The sequence below is a fragment of the Penaeus monodon genome, chromosome 20 (assembly GCF_015228065.2).
Source record: "Penaeus monodon isolate SGIC_2016 chromosome 20, NSTDA_Pmon_1, whole genome shotgun sequence".
Taxonomy (NCBI): Eukaryota; Metazoa; Arthropoda; class Malacostraca; order Decapoda; family Penaeidae; genus Penaeus; species Penaeus monodon.
Genome location: NC_051405.1, coordinates 47,172,204 through 47,183,616, shown reverse-complemented (window position 1 = coordinate 47,183,616; position 11,413 = coordinate 47,172,204). Strand labels below are relative to the sequence as shown.

At 41.1% G+C, this 11,413-nt stretch overlaps 2 pseudogenes across 1 annotated transcript; both read right to left on the bottom strand.

Annotated features, from left to right (window-relative positions):
- Positions 1-231: 231 nt before the first annotated feature.
- Positions 232-6,939, bottom strand: LOC119585899 (annotated as a pseudogene). The gene has a single exon (XR_005229912.1). The product of XR_005229912.1 is annotated as a beta-1,3-glucan-binding protein-like (transcript).
- A 1,159-nt stretch (positions 6,940-8,098) lies between these two features.
- On the bottom strand, positions 8,099-11,349 carry LOC119585900 (annotated as a pseudogene).
- Positions 11,350-11,413: the final 64 nt, after the last annotated feature.

Here is an 11,413-nt window from a genome sequence, read left to right as displayed (position 1 = left end):
CTATTCCACGCACTTCTTCCAAATCCCCTTTCTATCTGTCTTTGTTCAATTCTCTGGTTCTATTTTCTTCATATATGTATGATATGTAGACGGTAAAAGAGTTTTACTTTTATTTTTATTTTTTGAAATTCAGATGTATTTCCTCTTGCTTATTGGTAACATTCTATTGTCGACTTTGGTATACATCCATTTATCATCACTGGCGATCGGCGGTAATGAATATTTTATATATATTTTTTGATGAAGTCTTTATTGTTGATACATGTCATAATCATGAACTTCTATATACATAAATGCAAGTTTATTCGAACCAAAGGCTAGGAATACTTAGGTACAGGATCGCAGCCTTGGTAATTCTTCAACAGTATTTTGCATGGGCATATATTTTAAAACAAACTAATGTCGTTAAAGTATTTGGCAAGTTATACATACTCATACTTCAATGTCTTTCAAACAAATCACACTGAATTTATGCAAACACAGAGAAGAATGACGAGTCGGTTCTAAGATGGAATCGTGTGCTTGCCAAGTGAGCTAAGTTGTAGCCATAAGCCAGTTCGTAGGGCGCCTTTGTCCTCAGAGAGTAGTATCCGTCATATGATTCCTCGTTCACCGTCACGCCAGCAGATAACTTCTGAGAGAAAGAGTCACTGCCGTAATCTGCAGTAAATCCGTAACGGTTGTGAGGGAGAGTCAGCATCACCTTCGGAGCAAACCTGTACAGGGGAACCTTCATTTCAGCCTCGATCCTCTCGAAGTCTTCAATGGGAGTTTCAACAACCAAGTTGGTTGCCACGGCATCCTCGGTGTTTCCAAACTGAAGATCTGCCTTAAACTTCAGAGGCTTGTCAGCAAACACGGAAATGTTGGTCACCTCATCTTTAGGTAGCGGGCACCGAAATTCATCTTCTTGTAACCTGAATGGCGTAATAATCTTGAGGTTGGTATTGATATTCTGTGAAGACTTGATCTTAATATTGAGGATTCCAGAGATGGTATCTTCAGCATTCTTCAAAGTCATCTTCATTTGCATGTTCTCATTTGTATTTCCAGCGAGCATAGCTTCAGCTTCAGCCATTCCCGTTGGAATGTATGGAGATTCCACAATGCTAATTAGCTTCCTGTTTTCCTTATCCAAATTGAACCGGAAGGAATTGACTGTGTTGGCAAACTTGGCTGTGATATACAGTTCAACATTGTTCTGGAAGTTGAGTGAGGCATCAAACATAACTTTATTGATATTCTTAAAGGGTGTGTCAATCATGAGAGACAAATCACCACCATAGTTAGACATTGAGGTTCTGGCTTCAAGATTGTGCTTTATGCTCCCTGTGCGCAGCTCAGCCATGATGTGTTTACTTCAAGGTTAACATGAGAGGTAGTTCTCAGGCAGCAATGGAGAGATCAGCTCTAGGGAAGCAATCCAGTCAGATGGCATTCTACGAGTCTGGCGCCAGCTAACCTGAATCTTGTGTGTTCCTTTGGGGTCTCGACGGTGATTCCAGCAACAGCAGGGTTACTTGCAGGGTAGTGGTAACTTTTGGAAAAAAGGGTGTATCAATCTTTACAGTAGCTTTAAGCCCACTTCTTAGATCCAAATCCAGGTAGAAGGAATGAGGGTCACTGCTAGTGAAAATGATTTTAAATGAGGCTTGTTTATAGGAAGTACTTGGCTTGGAAACGTCGAACATCAGTTTCTGTGGCCGCTGAATAAGGTCAGATTCCAAATCCAGGGCTCCTTGGATACGATTGTTAACGATGTTCAGGCTTCCACTAACCATGTGCTTTTCACCTTCCAGAGTAACAGCAACTACACCCTCGAGGCTCTCCAGAGATGGATACTTAGCTTCAATGGAGAACTGGCGTTCCTTGCTAAAAATAACGGTTGTCACGTCGAATTTGAAGGTGGATTGAGCCAAAATGTAATGTGCTTTAATCTTGTTGTCATTGACAGTCAAGTCAACCTCTACATTTCCAGTGCTGAGGCCCTCAAGATTAAGGCTTAGCTGAATGGTGTTATACAACCTTGTTGACTCAAGGAAAGCTTCCCCAGAGATTTTGTCAGCACTAAGCTGGTATTTCAGTTTAAGGTCATGTGTGGCAAAAGGTGCTTAAATTTTTACTTCCATGTCAAGGAAGGACAATGCCTGCATTTTTATGTCGCCTGTCAACATAACATGTGATACAGCATGGAATGAGTATAGAATTCAAGTGAACCTGTATAACCTTGAGAAATGGAAGAACCAGCAAGATTGCACTTCAGGTGAATTCCTCTCCAGCTACGTCAAGCGTGACATAACCATTGATCTTCTTTTTAAGGTCTAGGCTAATCTCACCAGTAATTGTAGGTGTTATATAAGAAGGAAGATGTAGTTCAGCATGGGCCATGATTTTCTTGTTTGCATTAGACCATGTGAATAGGCCACCCATCTTTTCCATGCCAGGGAATGGAGTGTGGATGATAAGTTTACCCTCAGAATATCGCTTTCCTTCCACTGGAATAAGGTGTCAACAAGGAATCTATTACCAAATACTTCTCCTTCCAGTAGTACACCCGTGCGGTATCTCGTTCTTGAAGCCTCCTCGCAATTTCAGGCTGTAATCATCAAGACCAGCTTCAGCATAAAAGCCATCAGGGGACACTGATCGACGAACACGCAAGGAATGGTCACCAGTACAGTGGATGACAGGCGAGCCTTGATACCTTCTGAATCCAGGAAGAATGTTGCCTCCACTTCTTGCTCGTTTCGTTTAAGTCAATCTCGACATGAATTGGAGGTGATTATCACCTGGGAAGCTGTAATCCACATCATATTCCACTCCTTCATAATTTAGGGAGGGAATGTCAACCTTGCCCGAAAATCCAGAAAGGAAGTGTTCTTACCTTTTATAGAGAAAGTAAACTCTTTGTCCTCTCCATAACCAACGGTTATGATACGTTCTTCACCTTCACGCCCAAGACCAATGATCAGTGCTGGGAGTGGAGTGAGTGTCGACTCAATCTTGCTTCTAAGTAATAACCATTGTCTTCTCGTCTTTCAAAGTGATTGCTTACATTGAATTTAAAATCATTGAAAGTGAGTTCAAAAGTGCCATCCCTTGCCTGAGTATTCAGTTCAGAATCTAATTTGAGATGGAACATCTTGAGCACTGCAAAGGAGGAAGACCCATGAATCATCACATAGAGTCTGTCATCATTGCGGAAGCCAGAAGGGCTGAAGTCCAATGAGTTACCTTCAAATTCAAGTGAAGACTAGCTAGTTCCTTCTCCTCAGTTCCTGTACCAGCAATGAAGTCCTGTACATCATATGAAGCAGCTATCCTGATTTTTTGTCCGCTGGAGGTGTGAATGAAATGTAAAAGGAAGCTTTACTTGACTTGATGTTAGCCTTTCCATTGAAGTTCATGTGAATATCGTTTCTTGGTAATTAACTTGAGCCACTTTATTTCATACTGACCATCAATATGAAGGTTTTTCACCACTTCAAAAGGTGTACTGAGATCAACTTTAAACGAACCTCCTTTTTTACCCTTCATGCTCAACTCCATATTGAGGCTAGCCTTCCTATCTCCACGTTGATATGTTGCATTAATTGACTTGTCCTTACCAGTAAGCTTATACTGCAGGTCTACCTCTATTGTTTCAAATCCTTCAAATGGTGTGGTAAGCTTTCCTGAAATCTTATTTTTGCGAACTTCAAGGGTAAGGTTAATTTTCTTATCATTCCAATCCAGCCCAGATAACAATTTGAAATTGTTACCATACTCAGCATTGGCATATGCACGTGCATGTGACAGGGTCTCAAAGTTGGAGTCAAAGATCATTTCATTTTCAAGATGGTCATCAGTAGATTTCCTAGTCCAGTTGAGTTTGAATTCCTTTTTGTCACCATCTGTTGTCGTTCTTGAATAGTCAACTTCAGCATAAGCATCTGCAATATTGGACATGTTATACCTGACGTTGATTAGAATATCTCCAAGGAATCTAGATTTGCCTCTATTTTTCCTTCAAGGGTTTCAAAACCATCACTTCGGTTCCACTTGGCATTAATGAAGGATTCTGAACGACCAAACTTTGCAACAGCTGAGATAGATTTTCGGTTTGGATGGCTAAAGTCATGACTGACAGTGAGTTCTGTTCTTTCAAATGTAGATCCTAGGAGTGGGATAGAAATCATTGCTGTATTACGAGATATTGTGGGGTTGATATCAGCAATGTTAACATCAATTTTAGATTCTCTACCATCAGCATTTATGAGGACAAAGATAACAACTTTGTGGTCAAAGTCATAATTTCCTGAAACCGAAACAGAGTTGTACTGGGGAATATTTGAAGTTGCTGACCATTCAAAGGATGCCGATTTCCTTTCTGCATTTCGTTCAAACTTTACTAGGCGATGGGAGCCATGATAGTTTCCATAATCAAATGTACCTTCTCCAGTGACTACACCATTAGCCTTGTTCCACATAGAGGTAAACAGAAACTCATTTGGCATGAATGGTCCAGCCTTGAGGCCTCCTTCAATATCCACATGAGCAATATCAATAATTGTTCCCTTCAGCTTCAGCATTCCATATTTGGACTCACGGCCAAGCTTAAGGAAATAATCTCTAGTGCTGCCATCTCGTTCAAATTTCCACTGGAGGTAAATGTTCTCAGCTGATGAATTTGTTGAAGAGAGTATCATGGTGGATTCTCGAAGAGTAAGTTTTCCTCTGGCATTATAAGTGATGTTGCCCATTGTGAAGGTTATTGTAGCATCATTTGGATTTTCAACATTCCAATTTCCAGATATATTCTGCCATGGGGCTGCTCGCCTGCTTGGAGTTGTAATACTCAAAGTGAAGTCTCCATGTCGTGGGCTTTGAAGGTCTGCATCATATTCAAGGTTAAAAGCATACAGTCTGCTTTGTCTAGGAATAATCTCCAGCAAAATTTTCTTTTGAGCGCCAGTCCGGTCTACTTCAACACGTGCATTGATGGTCCTAGCTGGTTCACGAAAAGTGTTCTCAACAACAATATCAAGTGCACCCTTTTGTGGCAATGCTCCTGATCCAGTTATGTCAACCTTGAAGTGTTTTTCACCATACTGTGGTACTTCACGTTTAAACAGGAAATTAAGCTTGCTAAAGCCCTCACGATGGAAGTGAATGGTTGTGTGACGTTCTGCAACGTGAATGTGAATTTCTAGGTGTCCCTTCTGTTCAAGAGCATTCCTCTCAAATTCCATCTTGAAAACCTCATGACCATTCAGCTTGATAATATGATCAGCAGTGATAACAGTCTCACCCAAGTTAACATGGTATTCCTGGAGGTAGTCCCTGATAGGCTCAAATCGTGATGTTATGGTAATTTTTCCTTGAGTAGGGGCCAGGTTGATGGAAATTTCAGTATTCTGCTGTGAATTAGGTACAATAAGGTGAGCTTCAATGCCTGATCCTGAGTATGACCAAAGAAGATGGAAATCAGAAGAGGATGAAGAGGCCTCAATCTTCATTGTATTCCTTCTCTTCAAATAATCAAGTTGGACATTTACAACTCTGTAGTTGTCATAGGGAGTTTCAATCTTCATGCTATAATTGCTTCTGCTACCAAAGGAACCTGATCCAGAGATAGTGATCTTCTGTTCATTGATGGCTCCACTGAGGTAGGCTTGTTTTGTCCCTTCGTCCAGTCTTCCAGTAAGAGCCAGGATCTCCCATCCCTGAAACTCACTCTTCACATTCACTTGAAAAGAATTTTTCTTTCCATCTTTTTCTGTTGTAAGTATGGCATAATTATCATTCCTCCTCCATTCAGCTTTGTAGGAGCCTTCACCAGTCTTGGTGATCTCCCAGGAGATCTGTTCTACTCTTTCAAATGGAGTCTTCATGTTGAATCTGAGGGAATTGAAATTGCCAGCTAAAGATACTTGTCCTGCATCATTCATCATTCTCATTTCAAGAGACCTCTTGGACCGGTTAAGAGATCCAAACACGTTGAAATTATTGAGCCCTCTGAAAGGAGTTTGCAGATTAAAGTCCAATGTACTGCCAATGAACTTGCCAGAGACTGCAATAGCTTTAAGGTCTCCTTCTTTCTCAAGGGAGATTTCAATGTTTTTATTTTCACTGGAAAGATCAATCTTTGCTACAAACTTGGCATCAGTCCAGCCACTGAAAGGAGAGTTAAGGTTCCACTTGAACATGGCTAGCTTGTCTTCAATAAATCCACCTACAACAAAGCTGTATTTGTGATCATCTACACTGACACGGGATGCAAGGAGCTCCTCTCTGTTATCAACATCATACTTAATTTCAATGAAAGTGTTCTGGAAACCCTTGAAAGGAGTTCCGGCCTGGAAGGTGATGTCAGAGGCCCTTGCAGAGAGCTGCAGAGAACTGGAGAGAACGAAGTTCTTGTCATTGTAAGTGATGTTTAGAGTAGCACTCTTTTGGCTGGTAGTCCAGTTGTACTGAGCTGAAAGGGACACAGTCTTCATTGCATCAAAGGGAGTCGTCAGCTCAAAGGACATGTTGTCATTTGCATAAGTAATGCTGGTGGTAAACTTATAAGACCCAAATTGAATGACACCTTTTCCAGATCTGTTTCCATAGTTTAGATTGCCTTCAACAGCAATAGTATCAAAGCCCTCAAATGGTGTCTGGAACTTTATAACAATGTTATCATCACTGTATTGTCCATTTGCCTCGAAGGCCCATTCATTGGAATTTTGACTGATCTTAACAGAAGCATCAATTTCTGTTGTATCATCAAGGTTTAGTGTATATTCAGCACCCAGGACTCTGAAGTCCTCAATAGGAGTCATAACCTTAAAAGATCCATATTTCAGATTATAGCTACCCTCAACATACAGCTTTTTCATCAGTGAATCTCCTTGGAAAGAGATCTCAGCAGACTTCTTGTCAGAGATAATATCATAATGGGTATCCAGCTCTAGCTTCTCCCAGCCTCAACAGTGTCTCTAGTGAGAGGTGGAGGTCTGATTCTTGGTGTGAAATATCACGAGTATCAAACTCAAACTTATCCTGGTTTTCTTTCAACAACAAGGGAGCATTCCATTCCATTCTCAATGGCTTGGTAATTGCCATTAATGACACATGCTTAATGTCTACTATTGGGTTGTCAGCATCAGATAAACAGAGTTGGTATTGAGTGAAATCTCAGCATTGAAGTTATACTTCAGACTATTCTTCTCAATGAAGCTGAGACACTGTGTTTATTATTGAGGTATGTGTAATCACCATCCATCTTCACAGATTCAAAACCAGCAAATGGTGTTTCAACTTCAACATGGAAATGTTGTCATTGACTGTGGAAGTCAGTGAGATATGCTGGTTATTTCCTTCCTCATAAGATTGGCTTCAGCAGTTTTCACATCTCCAGTAAAGTCGTATTGGCATCACATCCAGGGATGTAAAAACCTGGAATGGGCGAAGTTGTATGCAGCTTCATGAATCCTGTCTTATAGATCATTTGGCCTGTGAAATCTGCAGAGTAAGTAATGTCATTCCTTTTGAAGGTAATATGGAAATTCTTTTCTGTATCGACTAGATTAGCATCAAGAACCAGCTCAATATTAGCAGCATTTGCTAGAGGTGTCCTGATGCCAATATTTACCTTAGGCTTCTGAGTATTAAAAGCAATATCCCCATTGAGATGATATTTGTCAGAACTCTTGGTGATCTCCACATTTCCGGTCAGAAGGTTGTTGGCCAGAGAATAATCGCCATTCAAAGCAATCTTCTCCCATCCAGAGATTGGTGTTGTAATTTCACCAGATACTGCATTTTCTGCTACACTGACTTGTACTTCAAATGTTCTGATAACTGCTTCTTTGTTGTAAGTAAAAAGTGCCCTGTAAGGCATGGAGGTGAAATCAAAGTTTCCTTCCAAACTGACTGTCGTCCATCCAGCAATGGGAGTTGTGATCTTGGAATTGGCATAACCCTTTAGGGGACTATCAGCAGCTGTCTCTAGCTGCCAGTGGTAGTGGCGATCATTGCGGAAAGCCTTCACTTCGGCAGTCTTGACAAGGTTTCTCAGGTCCCAGTGAGCTTCTCCACCAAGAGTTCTTATAGCTTCAAATGGAGTAATGATATTGAGAGTCATCTCAGGAGCTAAAATGTTGTTTGTCTTGATGTCTCCCTTTAAGGAGAGTTCTTGTGAGCCAAATTTGGCTTCAAACTGCACTGTTTTCACTTGGCCCTGTAAGCTGTAGTTTGTGTCAACAGAAACGGTTTCATAGCCAGCATATGGAGTATTAATGGTGAGATTAATCTTTCCCTTAACTTTTCTGATGTGCAGTGTTCCTGTAACCTCAACCTTACGGTCATTCCTGGACACAAAGGCTTTAACAGCAGAACTGGAAATGAAGAATGAGGCCTTAAGGGTTTCCCATCCACTGAATGGAGTTGTGCCTTCGAAAACAATGGTTGGCCTTCAGTCGCCCAGACAGGTTGATTTCCTTTGAGTTACGGGTCATCTTAAGGGTCACTTTCTTTTCACTACGGAAGTCATACATTCCTGAGACAGACATATTGTCCAGTGTTGTAAATGGTGATTGGAAGTCGATTTCAACATCAGCATAGCTCTCCTGGTAGTTCCAACTGCTGACTAAACTTCCGGTTTTTCCATTGAAATCCATATTGATTTGGAATTCATCTGCATTGATCTTGCTATTTACCTGGTATTTCTGGGTGTTGAAAACCAATACTGTATGGGCAGTGAAGGGCATGACTTCAACATTGTACTCACCACTGAAACCAAGTTTCTGTACAGCTTCAAGAGGAAGTTCAGTTATAAGAGACCATTTAGCTTGTTTAAGGTGACCAGCAATGGTTCCTGTTATCTCAACCTTTTGTCAAAATCAAGCACCAAGTTCACTCCAGAGAAACTGGAACTTCCAGAGAAACTGGTTTGGTAAGGTATGTAGAATCAATATGCAACTCACCATCTATCTTTCCTTGTTCATAGTTTCCTGTGATGTCAATAGTAGTTCTGTTAGCTCCTCGTGTTAAACAAGAGTGGCAGTCTTTCTTGGCAGGAATTCAATGTTGAGTTTGTATCCCAGTGGCTGCCAGAATGGTGTTGTAAGAGTGGATGCAATGTATAAGAATGATGAGTCACATTTCAGAACAGAGGCAACTTCAATCTTCATTCCAGGCCTGTACTCAAAGATAAGGGTTGGTTTGTATTCAACACCATCATCTTGGTGATGTAAATCAAGTTTCATGTCCTCAGTCCAAGGAGTGGAAAGGGAGACTTGTGCATCAATCTGACGGGTATTTCCAGAGATCCTCTTGTCAAAAGTTCCCTCGAATTGCACAAGTTGGCGATCCCACATGTACTCAAGTTGGTGTTTGTACAAAGAACCAGCATGCATCTGCTTGTTGTCTAATTTGTAGACTCCATTTACAATGAAGGAATTTCCCCAGTTGAACCAATCATTGAAGACAATGGTATGGTCAATTACAACAGATTTTGTTCCCTTTCATGAGGACTATGTTGGAGGTTCTTGTGTTGCCCTCCTTCTTGCTATCAATGGTGACTTTTATATCATCTAGGCCACTGAAAGTGGAAGTAACTTCAGCTTCAATGTTTGCTAAGCTCCTGGACACATCCAGAAGACCACCCACAGACACATGAATGCGTTCAGAGTTGAAAATGACATCAACTGAGGAATCCATCTTGGTGTTAGTAACAGTGTGCTTGAAGGCGATTGAACCCTTACTTACTGGGCTAGAAACATCAATTTTGAATTCTACATCATTCTTGGAGACCATGTTTCCTTGAGCATGCACCTTGACACTACCGTATGTAGACCAGATCCTTGTCATCTCAAACTGTGATGTAAAGTGCTCTGTGTCATGGTTGTGCTTGAGAGATGCTGTCAGAGGGTAGGTGAAAGGAGTGATAAAACGCACGTCTCCAGAAATGTCTGTAGTGTCACTGTTGACAGTCCTCTGGCCAGTTACATTAAGCATGATTTTCTTCTCCCCAATTTTACCTTCAGTTATCAAGTTGAGACTTTGTCCACTCAGAGAGTATTTAAGATTGGCATTTATCTCAGGGATCAAAGAAACAGGGGTGTCAACCTTAAACGCCAGATTGATGTCATGCACATCACCGAGGTCCACGTGACCCGTGGCAGTAGCAGTAGAGATCTCTTGTCCATATTTCACTTCAAATGTAGTAGACAATTGCTTATTGAGTAACTCATGATGCAATGCCACAAGGATGTTCTCTGTGACAGGGGAAGTGAAGGTAGCACGAGCATCTACACCATTTGTGGTAGGAGTGAGTTGGAAGTTGCCTTCCATTTTCTCTTGGTTCCAGGCACCCTCCAATTGAGTCTTGATGGTGGAATCAACCATGTTGTGATCCAGAGAGAATTCGATACGCTCATAGTTATCAAAGGTGCTTGTGAATGCAACTTTGGTGGAAAGAGCATTGGTAAAGAGTCCAGGTTCTACCTTGCCAGTGACAGTAAGTGCCATTTGCTGTGTGTTCCTCCATGTAGCAGAAAAGCGACTCTCAACTTCATGATCAGTGATGGAGAAGGTAAAAGGTGGCATCCTGTTTTTCCCAGCCTTGGAATGGCGTCTGCACTGTAGCTGCCAGTGACTTGGTATTCCCAAGTGTGTAGTGAACATTGACAAAGATTCTCTTGTCAGCAGCCCATTTAGTTTCCACCTCCACACCACTGTCAATTAGCTTGCCAATGATGGACACTTCCTTCTCGCCATATCTGTAATTATAAACCATAATATTTCTCACGGCTGTAAAAGCATCTTGTGAAAATAAATGAGGGCTTTACTAGAGAAGCAAATAATTGCATTTCTGTATAGAACTTTCTGTCCTGTCTGACATGTGTACGGAAAAACTAAATATTACACTTTAATTCTTACCTAAATGCCGCTCCGACTTCGCCATTAGCAAACTGTCCGTCAATGACGAAAGCTTTTGTAGGATCTACATCTTTGTCCCATTCGGCAGCAACATGTAGTTTCTTCATGTCCTGTGTACTGGTTACCTAGTATTACATGGAATTGAATTGGAATGAATGGTCAAATATTTAGCTAATACTAGGTATAAAGCAGGTTTTCTCAGAATCAGGATGATACTAATAAAATATCATATTTACGTGGGCATTGACAAGAATGTGTTTGACGAAGTTCGATTCAATTAGGAGGGAAGTGCGGGTGCCCTCAAACTTGGCCATGTATTCATTCCTGTCGGAATTAATCTTGAAGTTAACATTGGCTTTGTCCTTGTCTGCATAGATACCGAGGTTGGATTTCCAGTCGAAGTCAGATGTTTTGAAGAATCCATCGACAATGGTATTGATTTTAACCGGCCACGGAATTATCCTTAAGTTTCCTTCCAAAGCCATTTCTTTCTCATTAAATT